Source organism: Equus asinus, chromosome 3, assembly GCF_041296235.1.
Source record: "Equus asinus isolate D_3611 breed Donkey chromosome 3, EquAss-T2T_v2, whole genome shotgun sequence".
Classification (NCBI taxonomy): Eukaryota; Metazoa; Chordata; class Mammalia; order Perissodactyla; family Equidae; genus Equus; species Equus asinus.
In genome coordinates this window covers 29,441,345-29,455,423 of record NC_091792.1, presented here as the reverse complement: position 1 = coordinate 29,455,423, position 14,079 = coordinate 29,441,345, and the positions used below count along the sequence as shown (strand labels likewise).

The window sequence follows — 14,079 nt, the reverse complement described above, 5'->3', positions numbered from 1 at the left end:
CTCTGGGTTTCCCCTCCCTGCTGTGCTAGCCCCTTGTTTTCAAACAAAGCCCCAGGCTGACCTCAGGAAGTAGAAGGGGACTCTGGGTTAAGAGCTGCCTGTTACTGTAATCGTTTATTAGACCTGAAGTTGGATTGGCCAAATTGGATTAAATAAATATTTAGCAGGCAGAAGCTGTCCTGACTGTGAACATCAAAGGACTATGACAGACTCCACCGCCGGCTGCTGGCATCAGGCCCAACAGTACAGCAGCCACCACGGGCTTTCAGCAGCACGACCTAGGCCTTGACAATCCCAGAAAAAGACCAATTTGTGGTTCTTTATCAGTGAGAATACAGACATATTTAAGCAAATTCACGTTGATAAGAAGGAAGGCTCTTCAGGGTGAAATGTATCATGCCTTGGATGTCTCCCCATCCTGCCCCCTGGCCACAGACACACACTCCAGAGTTTGGGGGTTTTGGGGTGTTGTAGTTAGTCTCTGGCAGCAAACTTCAGAGTAACAAACAGCGACATGTTCAATTTACCTCAGAAGACAAAGAGGTTCACTCTAAGGATGCTTGTGGGCTGGGCCTGAGTGGAAAAAATCCAACAAGGGAATCTCTGGGAGCAAACCACGCCCTCTCAAGGTCACACAGCCCAGCTATCAGCTGTCTTGTCTGTGTGTCTGTGTCTTTCTCTATTTTTTTCCTCCCTTGCTTCCCTCTCCAATTCCCTTCCTCCTTCCTTCTTTCCATTTGCCTTCCTTCCTTCCTTTCCTTCCTTCTCTCTCAACATCTCCGTTTCCTCCATTTCCCTTTCCTCCATGGCTCATCCCACTCCTTGGCCTCGCTTCTCTGTCACTCTTTTAGGTGTTGCTGCCACTGCTCCCTGCACCTGTTTCTCTCTCTTTCCAATCCATTTCCCAGAGTCAGAAGCTGATGGAACAAGCTGATCTTTCAAGCCAGCCTATGTCATACAGAGACCACAAGCTCTCCTTGGATCCAGTGTTCATCCCTTGTTCAATCAGCTATAACCAAAGAGAGATGGCCTCATGTTCAAACCTTGTAGACTTTGGTTATTTCCCTTCAAATGGTGATATGGGAGATCAACCCTGCTGGTGAAAGAGTTTGAAACTAGATTAGTTCTATGAGTTCCATATTATCTTTTCCAATTGTTTGTTAGTCATGCAAACCTACTTTCAAAGGGATTTTGGGTAACATTTTTCTACAAATAAAGATTACTAGTTGACTATACTTATTTGGAATTTGTGGTGATTTTAGCTTTTGGGTTGATATTTCCTTGACCTGCAAAGACTTGGTTCTAAAATAGTGTCTATTAGTCTTGAAATAAATGATTTGCAAGGAGGTATTTAAAACTCTTAAGCAGCTGTTTTTCAGCTCCCCTTAAGCATTTTAGAAGTACTCATTTATGTGTAAACAATCAATATGCTAATTAAAAATAAGCCTTATCTATTTATTGAAGCACTTAACTGACTCCTAGCCCCTGTTAACTAAGCAACATTTTGCTAACCTTGGCGTGAGGTATTGCGTAATCCTGAGATCAATGAAACTTAACTTCTTTTAAGTATTTTATAATTCACTCTTCCCACAAGATGACATTTCTCCATTTCCAGTCAGTCTGAATTAGAGGGGAATATAAAAAAATTCCAAGATATCAAAAAATATCAACATAACAAAAACTTCTAAACTAGTAAGGAACAAATGTGTAAATTAAGCAATGAAATCTGAGCAGAGGGACAGAGGGTATATGGGAAATCTCTGTATCTTCCCCCTCGATTTTGCTGCGAACCTTAAACTGCTCTGAAAGGAATAAAATTTTAATAATTCTAAAAAATAATAAAACAAACAAATTTGAGCATAGGGAAAGTTAGTATCCTGATGTGAGAAATAAGAACTGAATGCCTTCTAGTTACATATTTTTCTTACAAAAATTTGGTCAAAGAAAGGCAGTCAAAAACACTCTTCAAAGTATTATGCAAGTCAGGAAATTATTTCTAAAGTACATTTTAGAAGTTCTTTTCGCTCTCCAAAAGAGATTCCAGAAAAAGGGATTACTGGAGACTACACAGGAGCATTGTTGACATTGTGAAGAGATTTAGGCAGGAGAAAGATAAAGGCGCCTGATGGAGAGAACGCATTCCAATGACCTACATGAATGTCAAGAATTTCAGCATAGTGAAAAAAATTAGAGGAGGCATGAGGACACGTTCCAGAACATCAGGCATTGTATCAAAACATAAAAACATAATTAAATATTACTTAAAATGACAAAACATGAAGTGGGAAATATTTCAATATGTCTCTGCAGTTCTAAGCGGTTCGCAGTACGAGGAAGAAATGGTAGAGGAAACCCTGTCAATGGTCAAGTAGTGTTTTAGCGTTGGTGAATTTTAGTTGCAAGAATGATATTTTTGCTCAGGCTACCACACCTCTCATCCAGTGAAGATTAATGGAAGGATAAATGAGATAGAGAGGAAAGAGGAACCTGAATGCAGAACAGCTGGGCTTTATGGCACCTGGAACTCAGGCTTGGTTTAATCCTCTTCTGTTGCCATCTTTGAGATTCATAATAATTTTTGATCAAGAGGTCTTGCATTTTCATTTTGCACTGGGTCTTACAAATTGTATAGTCAGTCCTTCTGGGACAGAAGGTTCCTTCACAGCATCTCGGGACACAAGAACCACAGCCTAAGTCATTCCAGGAGAAAGAAGGAAATATGGACTCCATATTTCTTCCAATTCTTCTACCTCACCAGTTATCTTTCAAGAACTAAAAATGTGACTGTAGCTGCCCTTCTCACCACTCAATTTACACAGCCTACAACTGGCCAAGGCTTGAAATTCCTATAGCAGTGACAAGGCCTTCAATTTCGTAATTAGAAACAAACAAACCAAAAATTTAAAAAATCACAGAATCAATTGGTACCATAAGAACCTAAGTAACCAACAGATTAAAATGTAGTTAATCAATAAATAGTGTAAAGGTCTAGTGTCAGATTACTCTCCATTTAGACCTAAGAAACTGGGATTTATAAGAGGATATCTGAAAGGGTACAGAGAAGAGGAAGAGTGGCCATGGAGGGGAGGAGAGCATTGTGGGGAAGAATGGGGACAGCACGCAATGACGTGTGTCTTTCTTTCCGATTCAGTTTTCGCTTTTAACTCTTCCTTGCTACTGTGTTAGAGTGCTTTCAGTTAACCCTTCCATCTTGCCAACTCTGGTTACCTTAATTGATAAGGGTGTTTTTTAATCTGGCAATTTTGTAATGAGGGAGTTTAATCTCTGGAGGAATCACTGTTAATATCTTCAGAGCTGTTGAGCTCCTTAATAGTGGGGACTGTCCTTTTCGTCTTTGCACCGTCAGCCCATCTTTGTCCCAATGAAGGTCCAATGCACAGTCTTCGTCAGTTCCCTTGTGAACTCAGTCTATGAGTTCGTGTCCGCCAACTCTGCCTGGAAACATTTTCTGGTGGTGGACAGCTCTTATGGTCACAGAGCTTTTCTTGGAAGATAACATGGACTTCTCCTTCAGTGTGACTCTTTTGTCTCCCCCGAAGAAGAAAAATAGTCCCTGTTTAATCTGCCACCAGATTAAAATTACCTACGTTTCTATAGGAAGCATGTTTGTTTTAGGAACCATTTTAGCAGCTTCATTCTGTGAGAGCCTTTAGAGTAGGAGGGACACCTTGTCTAAGACAAGGCTTCAAGTCATTCACCTCTACAACCAGTGGGAAGGAGGAGTGGGGGATAGTGGATGCTGACTCATTCCCATGTGGTCATCTGGCTGGGGCAAGGCTAGCATCCATGCCAGACTTTCTTACAGCCCATGGGTCTACAGTTCCAAACATCTCCATGATCTAATAGAAGAAAAATTGTTTGCTGTGTTTTTCTCCACTTCCGTCTTTCCTCTTGCCCTATGGCACAGTTAAGTTGCCTAGCATCTTGCAACAAATGAACAAATTTACCTCTTTCCTTTCTTCCTTAAAAAGAACATAGCAGAGGCTGTGGCGTAACAACAGTTGACTCATAGTTGCTTCTCCAGCCTGAAAGCCAAATATTCTCCAGCAAGCACAGCCTATGCCTGTACATTATGTATTAACTAATAAGTGCTGTCATCATTGTGTAGATCCGAGTACATTTGAGTTTAACCTGTTCCCTGAGGTAAACTATCCTTTCTGAATAGTGATACAGCGTTAATAGAGTAGCCATGATGGTTTCATTCTAACTCCAGTGTTCCAAAACTCCCTGGTGACTGGAGTTACATGGCTCTGTTTTAATAGCTTCCAAGTCATAATGGATAAAACGTGGACAATTTCTAGTTTAGAGAGTGCTAACTATCTAACCTCAAAGAAAAGACCACTTTGTGGAGATTATCACTGCCAATGGCTAACCAGCACCATAGGTAAATTAAATTTCATTGTCATCTAGAAATTTCATTTTGCTTTTTAAGGAAGTTTTCTGTTACCTCGAAGATTTAGCATTGCTGCTAACATGTAACATCGTTGTTTGTTAGAAAGTTTGATTTTTCTCTCCTTCTCTGTCCACTCATGACAAAGCACCAAAGTGGTCACATGGGAAGTGATCTACCTCAACTCTATATTTTGGGGATGTTGGACCCTTTCCCACCATCTTGCTTATATCCTAGTTTCTAACTCTGATAGTTTTTTTATTTTATGTTTTTTAATTTTAATTTTAATTTTTTGAGGAAGATTAGCCCTGAGCTAACATCTGCTGCCAATCCTCCTCTTTTTGCTGAGGAAAACTGGCCCTGAGCTAACATCCGTGCCCATCTTCCTCTACTTTATATGTGGGGCGCCTATCACAGCATGGCTTGCCAAGCAGTGACATGTCTGCACCTGGGATCTGAACCGGTGAACCCCGGGCCATCGAAACGGAACATGTGAACTTAACTGCTGCGCCACCAGGCTGGCCCCTGATAGTTTCTAATATTCTTCCTTAAAATCCTAAATTTATCTTTGACTCTTTCCTTACTCTCCTCATCTAATCTATTGTCAAATGTTGTTGATTGTGCTCATGAAAGCTCCTCATGTATATCCCCCCCTCTCTACACCTGTTGTCCTTGCCCCAGTTCAGACCCTATCTGATCCTCTAACCTGTATCAGTAGCCTCCAAACTGATTTATCTCCTCCAAAGATCTTCCCTGGCCATAAATCCCCCCTCCATCCTGAGTCCCACTGTGTCACTCCTTTTTGGTCACTTCTTGCTCACAAGCTCTCAGGAGCTCTCCATGGCCCACTGAACAGAGCCCAGGTTCCACCACAGCCAGCTGTTCCCGGTGCTGTGCTCTAACTCTAGGCACCGTGCTCCCTTCATAGGCCTTAGTTCCCCACCAGACTCAGCTATCCCTTTCCGCCCCTTCTCTCCATGCCTCCTTCCTGTGCTTCTATTCAAGCTGTTCCCTTTTCTTGGGCACTTGTCCCTAATCTTCCTAGGTCCCATCCTGCCCATCCTTCAAGATCCACAGCTTCTTCAGGAAGTCTTCCCTATTACTTCAATCAGAGTGTATTTTTACCTTCCTCTACATGCCCATAGCAATTTTTTTGTTTCTCCTAACACTCCTTACTTTCTGTATTATTTTTATATATTTCCTGGTAGGCCATAAACTACATGAAGGCAGGGTCTAAGATCCATCCTTGTTCCACTAGAAGGCCTTGTACAGGGCCTTAAACACAGTACATGCCCATTAATATTTGCTAAATTAATAAATCCATTTCTAATCTAATCAACAAATGGCTTTGGAGCTGATTATTAAACGTAACTATCTTTTAAGTTAAAAGGAGGCTATTATGGGCATCACACTGATGGAGAAAAAGTTATCAATAAGGAAAAGGAAAGGCTAAAATGAACCCTGTGATGTTGGATTAGATTCAGAGTAATATGTGCACACAGATAGAGAGATACAGAAATATAGCTGTATGTGCATATAAACGGGTCAGTACACATACATGTATTACCTAGCTCTGTCTGCTGAGAAGGCCTAGAAGCAATAACCTTACTGAGCACCTGTATCTTGTTTCTAAACACCATCCTCCAATTAAAGGAACCAGCCTCCTTGGAGAAGCTGTTGATTCCAGGGCTCAGGCAAGGAAAACACAAAATGAACCTGGAACATCTTATAGTGTCAATAAATAAAGAAATGCTCCCCCCCCCAAGAAAAGATAAGGCCTTACTGAAAGAACAAAGGATTCAACATTAATGTGTTCCCAGTGACCAAAGCTGGAACAATTTGGGCATAAAAATAAAGAATGATAGTATTGAATTTTAACCCACAGAATAAAATGAATATCCAGCAGTCCCTACTGATTTTAAAAAACAACAACAACAACGAATAGGGGAGAAGGGACACCTCTTCCTTAAGTAGAATTCTAGATAATAAATTTGAAAGGAAGGTGGGAAACAGAATCATCATTAGGCAAATACCCCAGTAATAGTTGTTTCAGACAAGATCCGCAGATGGATGCTAAAATTAGTGGATAACGTTTAAGAAGAAACAGGATTTGCATAGTCTCCGCATATCTCCCCTAAAATATTTATTACAAAGGGAAAGATAGTAACTTTACAGTGGAGAAACCAGCAGATACCATCCTAACCCAGAGATCTAGGGAAATATCACCAGTAACAAGCCATATAGACATCATGGACCCCTTGATATGAAGCACTGGGAAGGACACGACATCCTTTTGGTAGTGCTCTTGCTAAAAATTTCTAACTTCATTCCAGTCATGAAAAAACGTTAGACAAACCCAAACTGAGGGACATTCTGCAAAATAACTGTTCAGTATTCTTCAAAAGTGTCAAGGCCAAGAAAGACATGGAAAAACTAACAAATTGTTACAAACCAGCAAGAGCTAAGGAGAAATAACAGCTAAATGCAATGTGTGATCATCTTGGTTAGGACTGTGAAAAAGAAAAAGGACACCAGTGTAAAATGGTGGAATTCTAATATTGTATGAATGTTACTTCCTGTTCTTGATAACTATACTATGGTTATGTAAGATATTAATATTAAGGAAAGGAGCATAAAGGATGAGAAGGACTTTGTACTATTTTTGCAGTTTTTCTGTAGGTCAAAAAATAGTTCAAAATTTAAAAAAAACTTTTTAAAGGGAGGCTATTAGTCATTAATATTGTGAACGTTTCCTTGATCAAAGAGGATCCAAACTACCTTTAAAGAAAGTCTAGCAGTCAAATATCTTTTGTATTCTTTCTGCTCACCATTCCTTTCCACGTCTTACATCTCTTGTTTCCACTTATTTCTAGATATATGTGTCTAACAGCCTGTGCAAAAAAAGCTCTTTCCTTCGGGTCAGAAAATACAGAACATATGCCATCTCTGTATGTGGGTGTTTGGTTTCGAGCTGACCAGGGCTCTCTCTGAGATCTCTTCTGAGAACATGATGCAAGCAGCAGCATTTTCTCCTTTTCCTAGACCTTCCCATCACCCTGGGAAGTTGTTCGAGCAAGACCAGCGGCAGCCCCCTGCATCTGCGCTTTCTCCATCCTCCTGTTTCTTCTTGTATTGTGACTTGGCAGAGTGCTCGGGATTTCCAGTCCTAAGGACTGTTGCAATATTAACTTCCTTTGCCCTCTCTGTACCTTCTTCTTTTCCAGTGAACAAGTTGACATACCTTTCTTTTTTAACTTTTTATTTTGGAAATGGTGAAACATACAGAAAAATAAAGAGAATATGATAAACTCTTTGGCAGTTTGTTCTTAACCAGACAGGTACCATTTCCAAGGGTCATCAATGGTCTCTACACTATTTTGCATAGTGAGGATGAAGGTGACAGCACTGGCCCCAGTTCCCATACTTCTTCCATACTTACTTTTATACTCTTGGTTTGGGGACAATACCTTGTTTCTTGGCCACTTTATCTTATCAGTAGGAACAACTGCTCTGTGCAGGGACCCACAAAAGATCCTCTCTCCCACACCTTTGCACCAGGCAGATTGAGGTCATTCCTGGCGTGGCTAATCAAAGAGGACTCTCTTTAAATGTTCTGCTTCGGGACCCAAATTTAATTTATGTGTTACTCTAATCTCAAAATCATTTTTTGCTCTAAAGGTCTAATTCTTCTAACAGAAGCCGAAATCATGTTTTACAGATTGGGCCTCTGTGTTACCAAACACTGAAGGACAACGGAGAGCGAAAGGTCACTGAACCAGAGTTCTTCCAGTTGTTAATCTGGGTTTTTCCATCATGGGTAGCCAGCTTTAGGAGTCTCAGGTTTTATTTCTCACAAAACACTCCAGCAATTTTTGGTCGTCAGAAAGTGATGATCTAAATGGATACTGAAATGAGATGAATAAGATGCTCATTTCCTGAGGGGAAGAAAGATTTTTACATCTTTATCCAAGTAGGATATCAAAGTGTGAAACTATATCTCTTTGAGAGAAGTAGTAGTTGAGAGTGAAGCTTGCCAGATGATGAAAGTACTCTTTAGAATACCTCACTTCAATGATTTGAATAATCATCTAACAATTTTATAATAGGATATGATTTTTATTTCATGGTGGTGAGAAGGAATGCCATTTCTCGGTTCAGGATAACAGAATTCAAAATGTTTACATGGAGGGAAAATTTCACGTGTTACAAATTAGAAACAAGAGAAAACATTTTTATGTAGATAATATGAAAGGTAAAGATTTCAGAGATGGTTCTTTTTATATTTTAAATTAAAATAATCTCTTAATATACACACAAAGAAGCAGTCAAAGCAAGAGGAACACCCTCCTGTCCACCTGTGATTGCCTCTACTTTGATCATCTCAGAATTTCTATTAACAAAATATCCTCTCACTGCATTTCTCCATCTTTGGAGTAGAATTTCTTTCTGTGCTTTTATTACAATTCAGCTGTTATCTCTGGATTAGAATGACATTATAAGAACTCAGGGATTTTGTGAGTTTCTGTGTCTAGGGAGAGAAAAAGAGAGTATGTTGAAGAAGTTTGGGGTCAGTATCACTTTTTTATTCCATGATGATATTCTAACACTAAGAAGAGAAAAGAAATTAAAATGTGCTGTTTCTGCTGAGTGGAGATGAGAGAGAATTCATGTCTTGTTGAGAAACAGATCTAGCATTCCTACAGACTTTAGGCTGAAAATACAGTAACAGGATCATAAATGAGTCTCGTAAATGTATTGGTCTATCATCTTTGTAAGTTTCTCTTCTTTCCTAATAAAGGTGGGTAGGAACCAATTAACTGGTTTCTTTTTTTTCCTACACAAAGAAACTAAACAGCAGACCTATAACCAATAACAGGGTTGGTAACTTATAACCTTATAAGTTATCAAAAAAATTATCTACCTTTTAAAAAACTAGGGAAGCATTCAAATATTCTTAGAAAGTTTTTCATCCCACAAAGATTTAAAATTAATTGTTTTGGCACTTAAAAGATGTAGCCTCTACATATGTCTGTCTATCTGTCTGTCTGTCTATCTATCTATCTATCTATCTATCTATCAAGTGGAACACTTCATTCCCCAATGTGTAGGATAAGCAAAGCATTTATTATAATTTTCTGACGGGTTTTGTCATAGTGCACTCACCTATATTTCTAGGCCTGAAATAATGAGGCTACTCCATGAATGTTAAGTCAGGAAACCAAGGAGAACACAAGAACCAAATATACCATTTGTGGCTTATGTAAAATCAGTAATTCTTTACCTGACATCAACAGTTATGGGCATGGATGTTTACTGCCTTCTGCAAGTTGCCATGATGGTCGGTTCCCAGTTAGTGACAAAGGGACGTGCAGGAGAGCATCTCTTTGAAGGGCGGGCCGGTCCAGCGTGCTGCTTGCCTAGTGGAGCTTCATTCCTCAGTTGCCCCACTGCCAGGAGCCTGGGGTGTGGGAGCGGGACTTTTTTCTAAGGCGGGTGCAATGAGTAACAAAAAGGCAAGTCTAGGGTACAAGGCCAGGCCCTCTATTGTTCTGGGGACTCAGTGTATGCTGGTCTAGAGGCCCCATAAACCTGTTTATAGATTGCATACTTTTCAGTGTGTTAATTATCTTTCTGGAGCCCTATCATGAGCAGAGCTCACTCCACCTCTTGGCCTTGGGGTGCAAAGATCACATGAGGTTGCAGGCCCACTGAGCACTCTGGCCCCACACCCTTTGAAGGCTCAGCTTTATCCTTACACCCATTAGCTGGGAGCTGCTGCTGCGGAATGCTGACAGCAGCGCTCTGGCTCCATCTTGGCTGTGTCCCTTGTGCCAGGAACCTCAGGGAATAGACAGGGATTTGGCAAAATTCCTGGTAAATGGACGGCGCCCCAGTGAGCATTGTGTATAGCATTTCTCAGTGTTGCCAGACACATACCTTGCTGCTTTCTCACTCTTCCTTGGGAAAGAAGAGCCATTGAGGGGCAGATTTTTAAATGAAAACCAGGGAAAAGGAAAAGAAACCCAAGCCCTATATCTCTTCATGACCAGAACTTAAAAATAGAGGAAAGGATTCACTTTTCCAAAACTTTTCCTTCTTGGGTCAGAAATAAATTTAAATCTGGTGTCTAATTCCCCTGATTTTTCAGACTCAGCTAAGGGGGAAAACCAATCCATTGCCTTATCGACTTGTATCATTAGCCTGAGGTTAGAGACCCACTGTTCTCTCTGAAGCAGGCTTGCCTTCTGCTCTCTGCCAGTATATTATCCCTCTATCATTTTTGCTCTCTCTCTGTCGCCTTTGATATGGTAATGATCTTGTACAAGAAAAGCCATTTTTTTTAATATGAGTGCTTAACGAATTAAAGGTGAGTGAGAGGTGCAGGGTGTTAAGAAGGATGGCACTTTGTCATTAAAAAATAAATAAGTATACCCCTTGGAATTAAAAGAAAAGGAAAAAAGAAAGCAAAAGGGAGCCAAAGTGGGAGGACAGGCGGGTATCTCTCGGCAAAGGCAGGAGACAGTGTACTAACAGGCTGGCTTAAAGCCCTCTTCACAATGTGGAGTTGCTCTCCCTAGCTCTCATTGATTTCCCTCTGCCCTCCACAGACCTGGCTGCAGTTAAGCCTTGTGTCCTCCACGTGATGCTGAGCCGAATCAGATTTTCCTTTTAGTTGTTCGATCAAATTTTCCTTCCTAGAGCTTAGAAGGCACACTTGGGACCATAGAGTAATTGCCTCCCCACACTGAACTGCTGATACCTTTATTGGATTGGCATAGGGTTTCAGAGGACTGTGTTTAACATGCAGTGAGCCGCAGCAATGCAAACAGCTCCAATGTTTAAACAAGCATCCATTAGGCCAGGAAACAAGGCGGTGCCAGCCCATTTGGTGCTCTGTAGTGCTGGCAGCTTGAGGTGAGCAGGGCAGCGGGGCACTGAAGTGGGAGAGGGCAGGCGCGAGGAAAAGGGGAGGAATTGTCATGTCGGAGAAGGAACAGATTCTCTTTAGATTTGCGGAAGAGGGAGTGCAGGGGGGAGGGGGAGAGAAATGTTGTGGCTCGGGACATGTGCAAAGCTCATTAATATCTCATTATGTTAGAATTGCAATCTCCCCGCAGATTGGCGTTAACATTTGCGGTGCCAGAGGAAGGGCTTCAGGAAAGTGGCAGCCTCCCCCCGCCCCCTTTTATGCAAGCCCCAGCAAGCTCCATACGCTTGCTTTGCACTGAGGGAGTGGTGGTGTTGAATTTGTGACGGAAGGCTGTGAGAAAACCCCACAGGAGCAATAGTGAGCGGTGCAGGAGTGTGAACTGAGACTGAAAACTGTAGTTTGTAAATAACAAAGTGACCAGCTTTCCAACGTGCCAGCAAGCCATGGAGAGGAAAGAGAGTTGACCCCAGCCAGGAAAGGGAAATTGTAGGTCTTAAATATGAGCCATCCTGGAGCCTGGATGTGAGGGGCAGTGTGAGTGGCAGGAGAGAGACTAGCTCCAGATTTAGACCCAGGCCTCCCAGAGAGTGCTGTTTGTCCGCCAAGTTTGCTCTGGGTTTCTGGAAGCTCTCTGGGATCCACCAAGGCAGCGTAATGTGGAGAGAAGAGAGGGGACAAATGAAGAGTAAAGAGAAGAAAAAAGGGCAGGGGCTTCAACCAATGGGATTTGGGAGGACTGCATTCTCCACTGCTCCCACCTGCCCTCGTTGCTATGAGTGGGGCAAAGAGAAAGCTATAAAGCAGATAGAATGAAGGTCGTGTGCAGGGGCCCCGCTCTGTTCAGATCCGACTAGGCTGGGCTCAAACCGCTCCAGGCTGTACCCCAGAGATTAAGTCCCCCTATGCCTCAGCTCTGTAGCACTGGCCCCATCTTGACCCCCGCACCTCATTCACCCCAGGCAGTAATCCCAGGGACTCCAGACTGACACTATGGCCTCACGGGAGGAAAAGTTGGAGCCGTGTTCTGTAGAAATTACAACTTTCCTGCAGACACTTAATCCTGCTCTGTTAAGGGATCAGATGTTTCTCCCTGCCCTGAACAAATGAAAGGTGGGTGATGGCCACTTTAGCAAATAGTTACATAACAGTATGTACCAAAACACAACAGTGTGTGGATTTTGTATTACGAAGCCCCCTTAAAGTAATTTGTATTAAAGTTCTTTGATGATATCCCATTTCTCCCTTTTTGTTTTCAGGAGTTCTTATTTCTACCTTAGAATTTTCTTTCTGCAAACATTTGGCATTCAGGTTCTGTTTCTAGCAGGAGTGGACACAGACATACACACGGATCCACAGAGATGTCGCCAATATAAAAGCAGTGAGCATCCTGGAAGCAGGGAGCAAATGAAGGAGCACGTGTACCTGGTTAATGTCATGCAAAGTCAGAAAGGCCAGTTTTCAAGTATGGTTTGTAAAGAACTTTATGGTCACACTTTGTTCTGACTTAACATGTATTCCATAAAAATATAGATTCTCTATTAATTTACATAAAGGCAAAAAATTAAGTCATCATTGAAAGCTGTTTGTATTCCTTTAAAAAAAAAAAAACTGGTCATATTGCCCATTAGTTTGTTATGTATAGCACTGCTTATAATGAACATTTAAAAATAAATGTATTTGATAATCACAACCAAGTTTATTTAGGTTAGAAAAACAGTTATGGTGTACAAATATTGCTGAGAAACAAATTTAACAAGGCTTTTTATTTTTACAGCATGGCCTCTATAGTAGAAAAGAGTAAAATTTAGCCTCCCAAGTATTAAAATCTATTATTCTTTTGACTACACAGCTTTGACACATCAAGCAAGAGTCATGAGAACAAAGCTAGGAAACTATTAAATTGCTATAATTTCATAGGCAAGCATAAGAGAAATATACCTTCTATTGTTTACATGTTGACTTTCCCAAGCCTGATCCCATTAAAAAAATGAAAACAAAGAATCAATAGTAATGAAAAGTACACTAGACGTCTAAGGCTTAGCTTTGGTATTCAACTACTACAGGTCCGTGTTGTGGAGGTAAAACATTCCACAGGGTCTTGCCTGGTTTTCCAGATGCTGCTCCTGTCCCTCAGTCCTTTTCGTGACATGAGCAGAACCCACATAGACTTGTACTCTCCAGGCTGTCATTTCCTAACATCTAGACTCTTCCATCTTAAATCCCTTTGCTTTCCTTTCCAGGAAAGAAGAGAATGGAAGTTAAGTTTCATCTCCCAACTTTTTACATAACAAAAAAATTATGACATCCAAATTGCCCATTTGAGGAGAGGAGAGTGATATAGCAGAATTACAGTTCAAAGTAAAATGGGATTCAACTTTCAGTTAAAAAGAAAAAGTGAATTCCTAGCTCCTTTCAGGCTTTTGCTATGAATAAAACTTTAAAGCGAAATATCAGAAAATCAAGGATGAGATGGGACTTAGAGAGATCTTTCATTCCCTCTTCCATCCCCCTTCTTCAATGAAGACCATATCTAAATCATCCCAGATGGCTGTTCTATTTTTAAAGATCTCCAGAAAAGGAGATTCTACCACCTCCTCAGTAACCCATTCCAGCATCTCTTGTTCCTCATTGCCAGAATATTTTTTTTCTGAGAGCCGTCAGAGAAAAAAAAGACACTATCCTAGATTTAGGGACCAGCGCTATTCCTCAATGGGCTTTTACCCCACAGTGCGTATAA

General features: G+C 41.1%; 1 protein-coding gene and 1 long non-coding RNA gene across 3 annotated transcripts in view; both read left to right on the top strand.

Moving 5' to 3' along the window:
- The window catches only part of MAML3 (mastermind like transcriptional coactivator 3), a 393,467-nt gene that overhangs the window by 191,884 nt on the left and 187,504 nt on the right, over positions 1-14,079 (top strand). The gene's annotated exons all lie outside the window — the stretch shown is intronic.
- Positions 10,805-13,022, top strand: LOC139044957 (uncharacterized). The gene is made up of 3 exons (XR_011502440.1): positions 10,805-11,326; positions 12,302-12,452; positions 12,667-13,022. It is a non-coding gene; the product is annotated as an uncharacterized lncRNA (long non-coding RNA).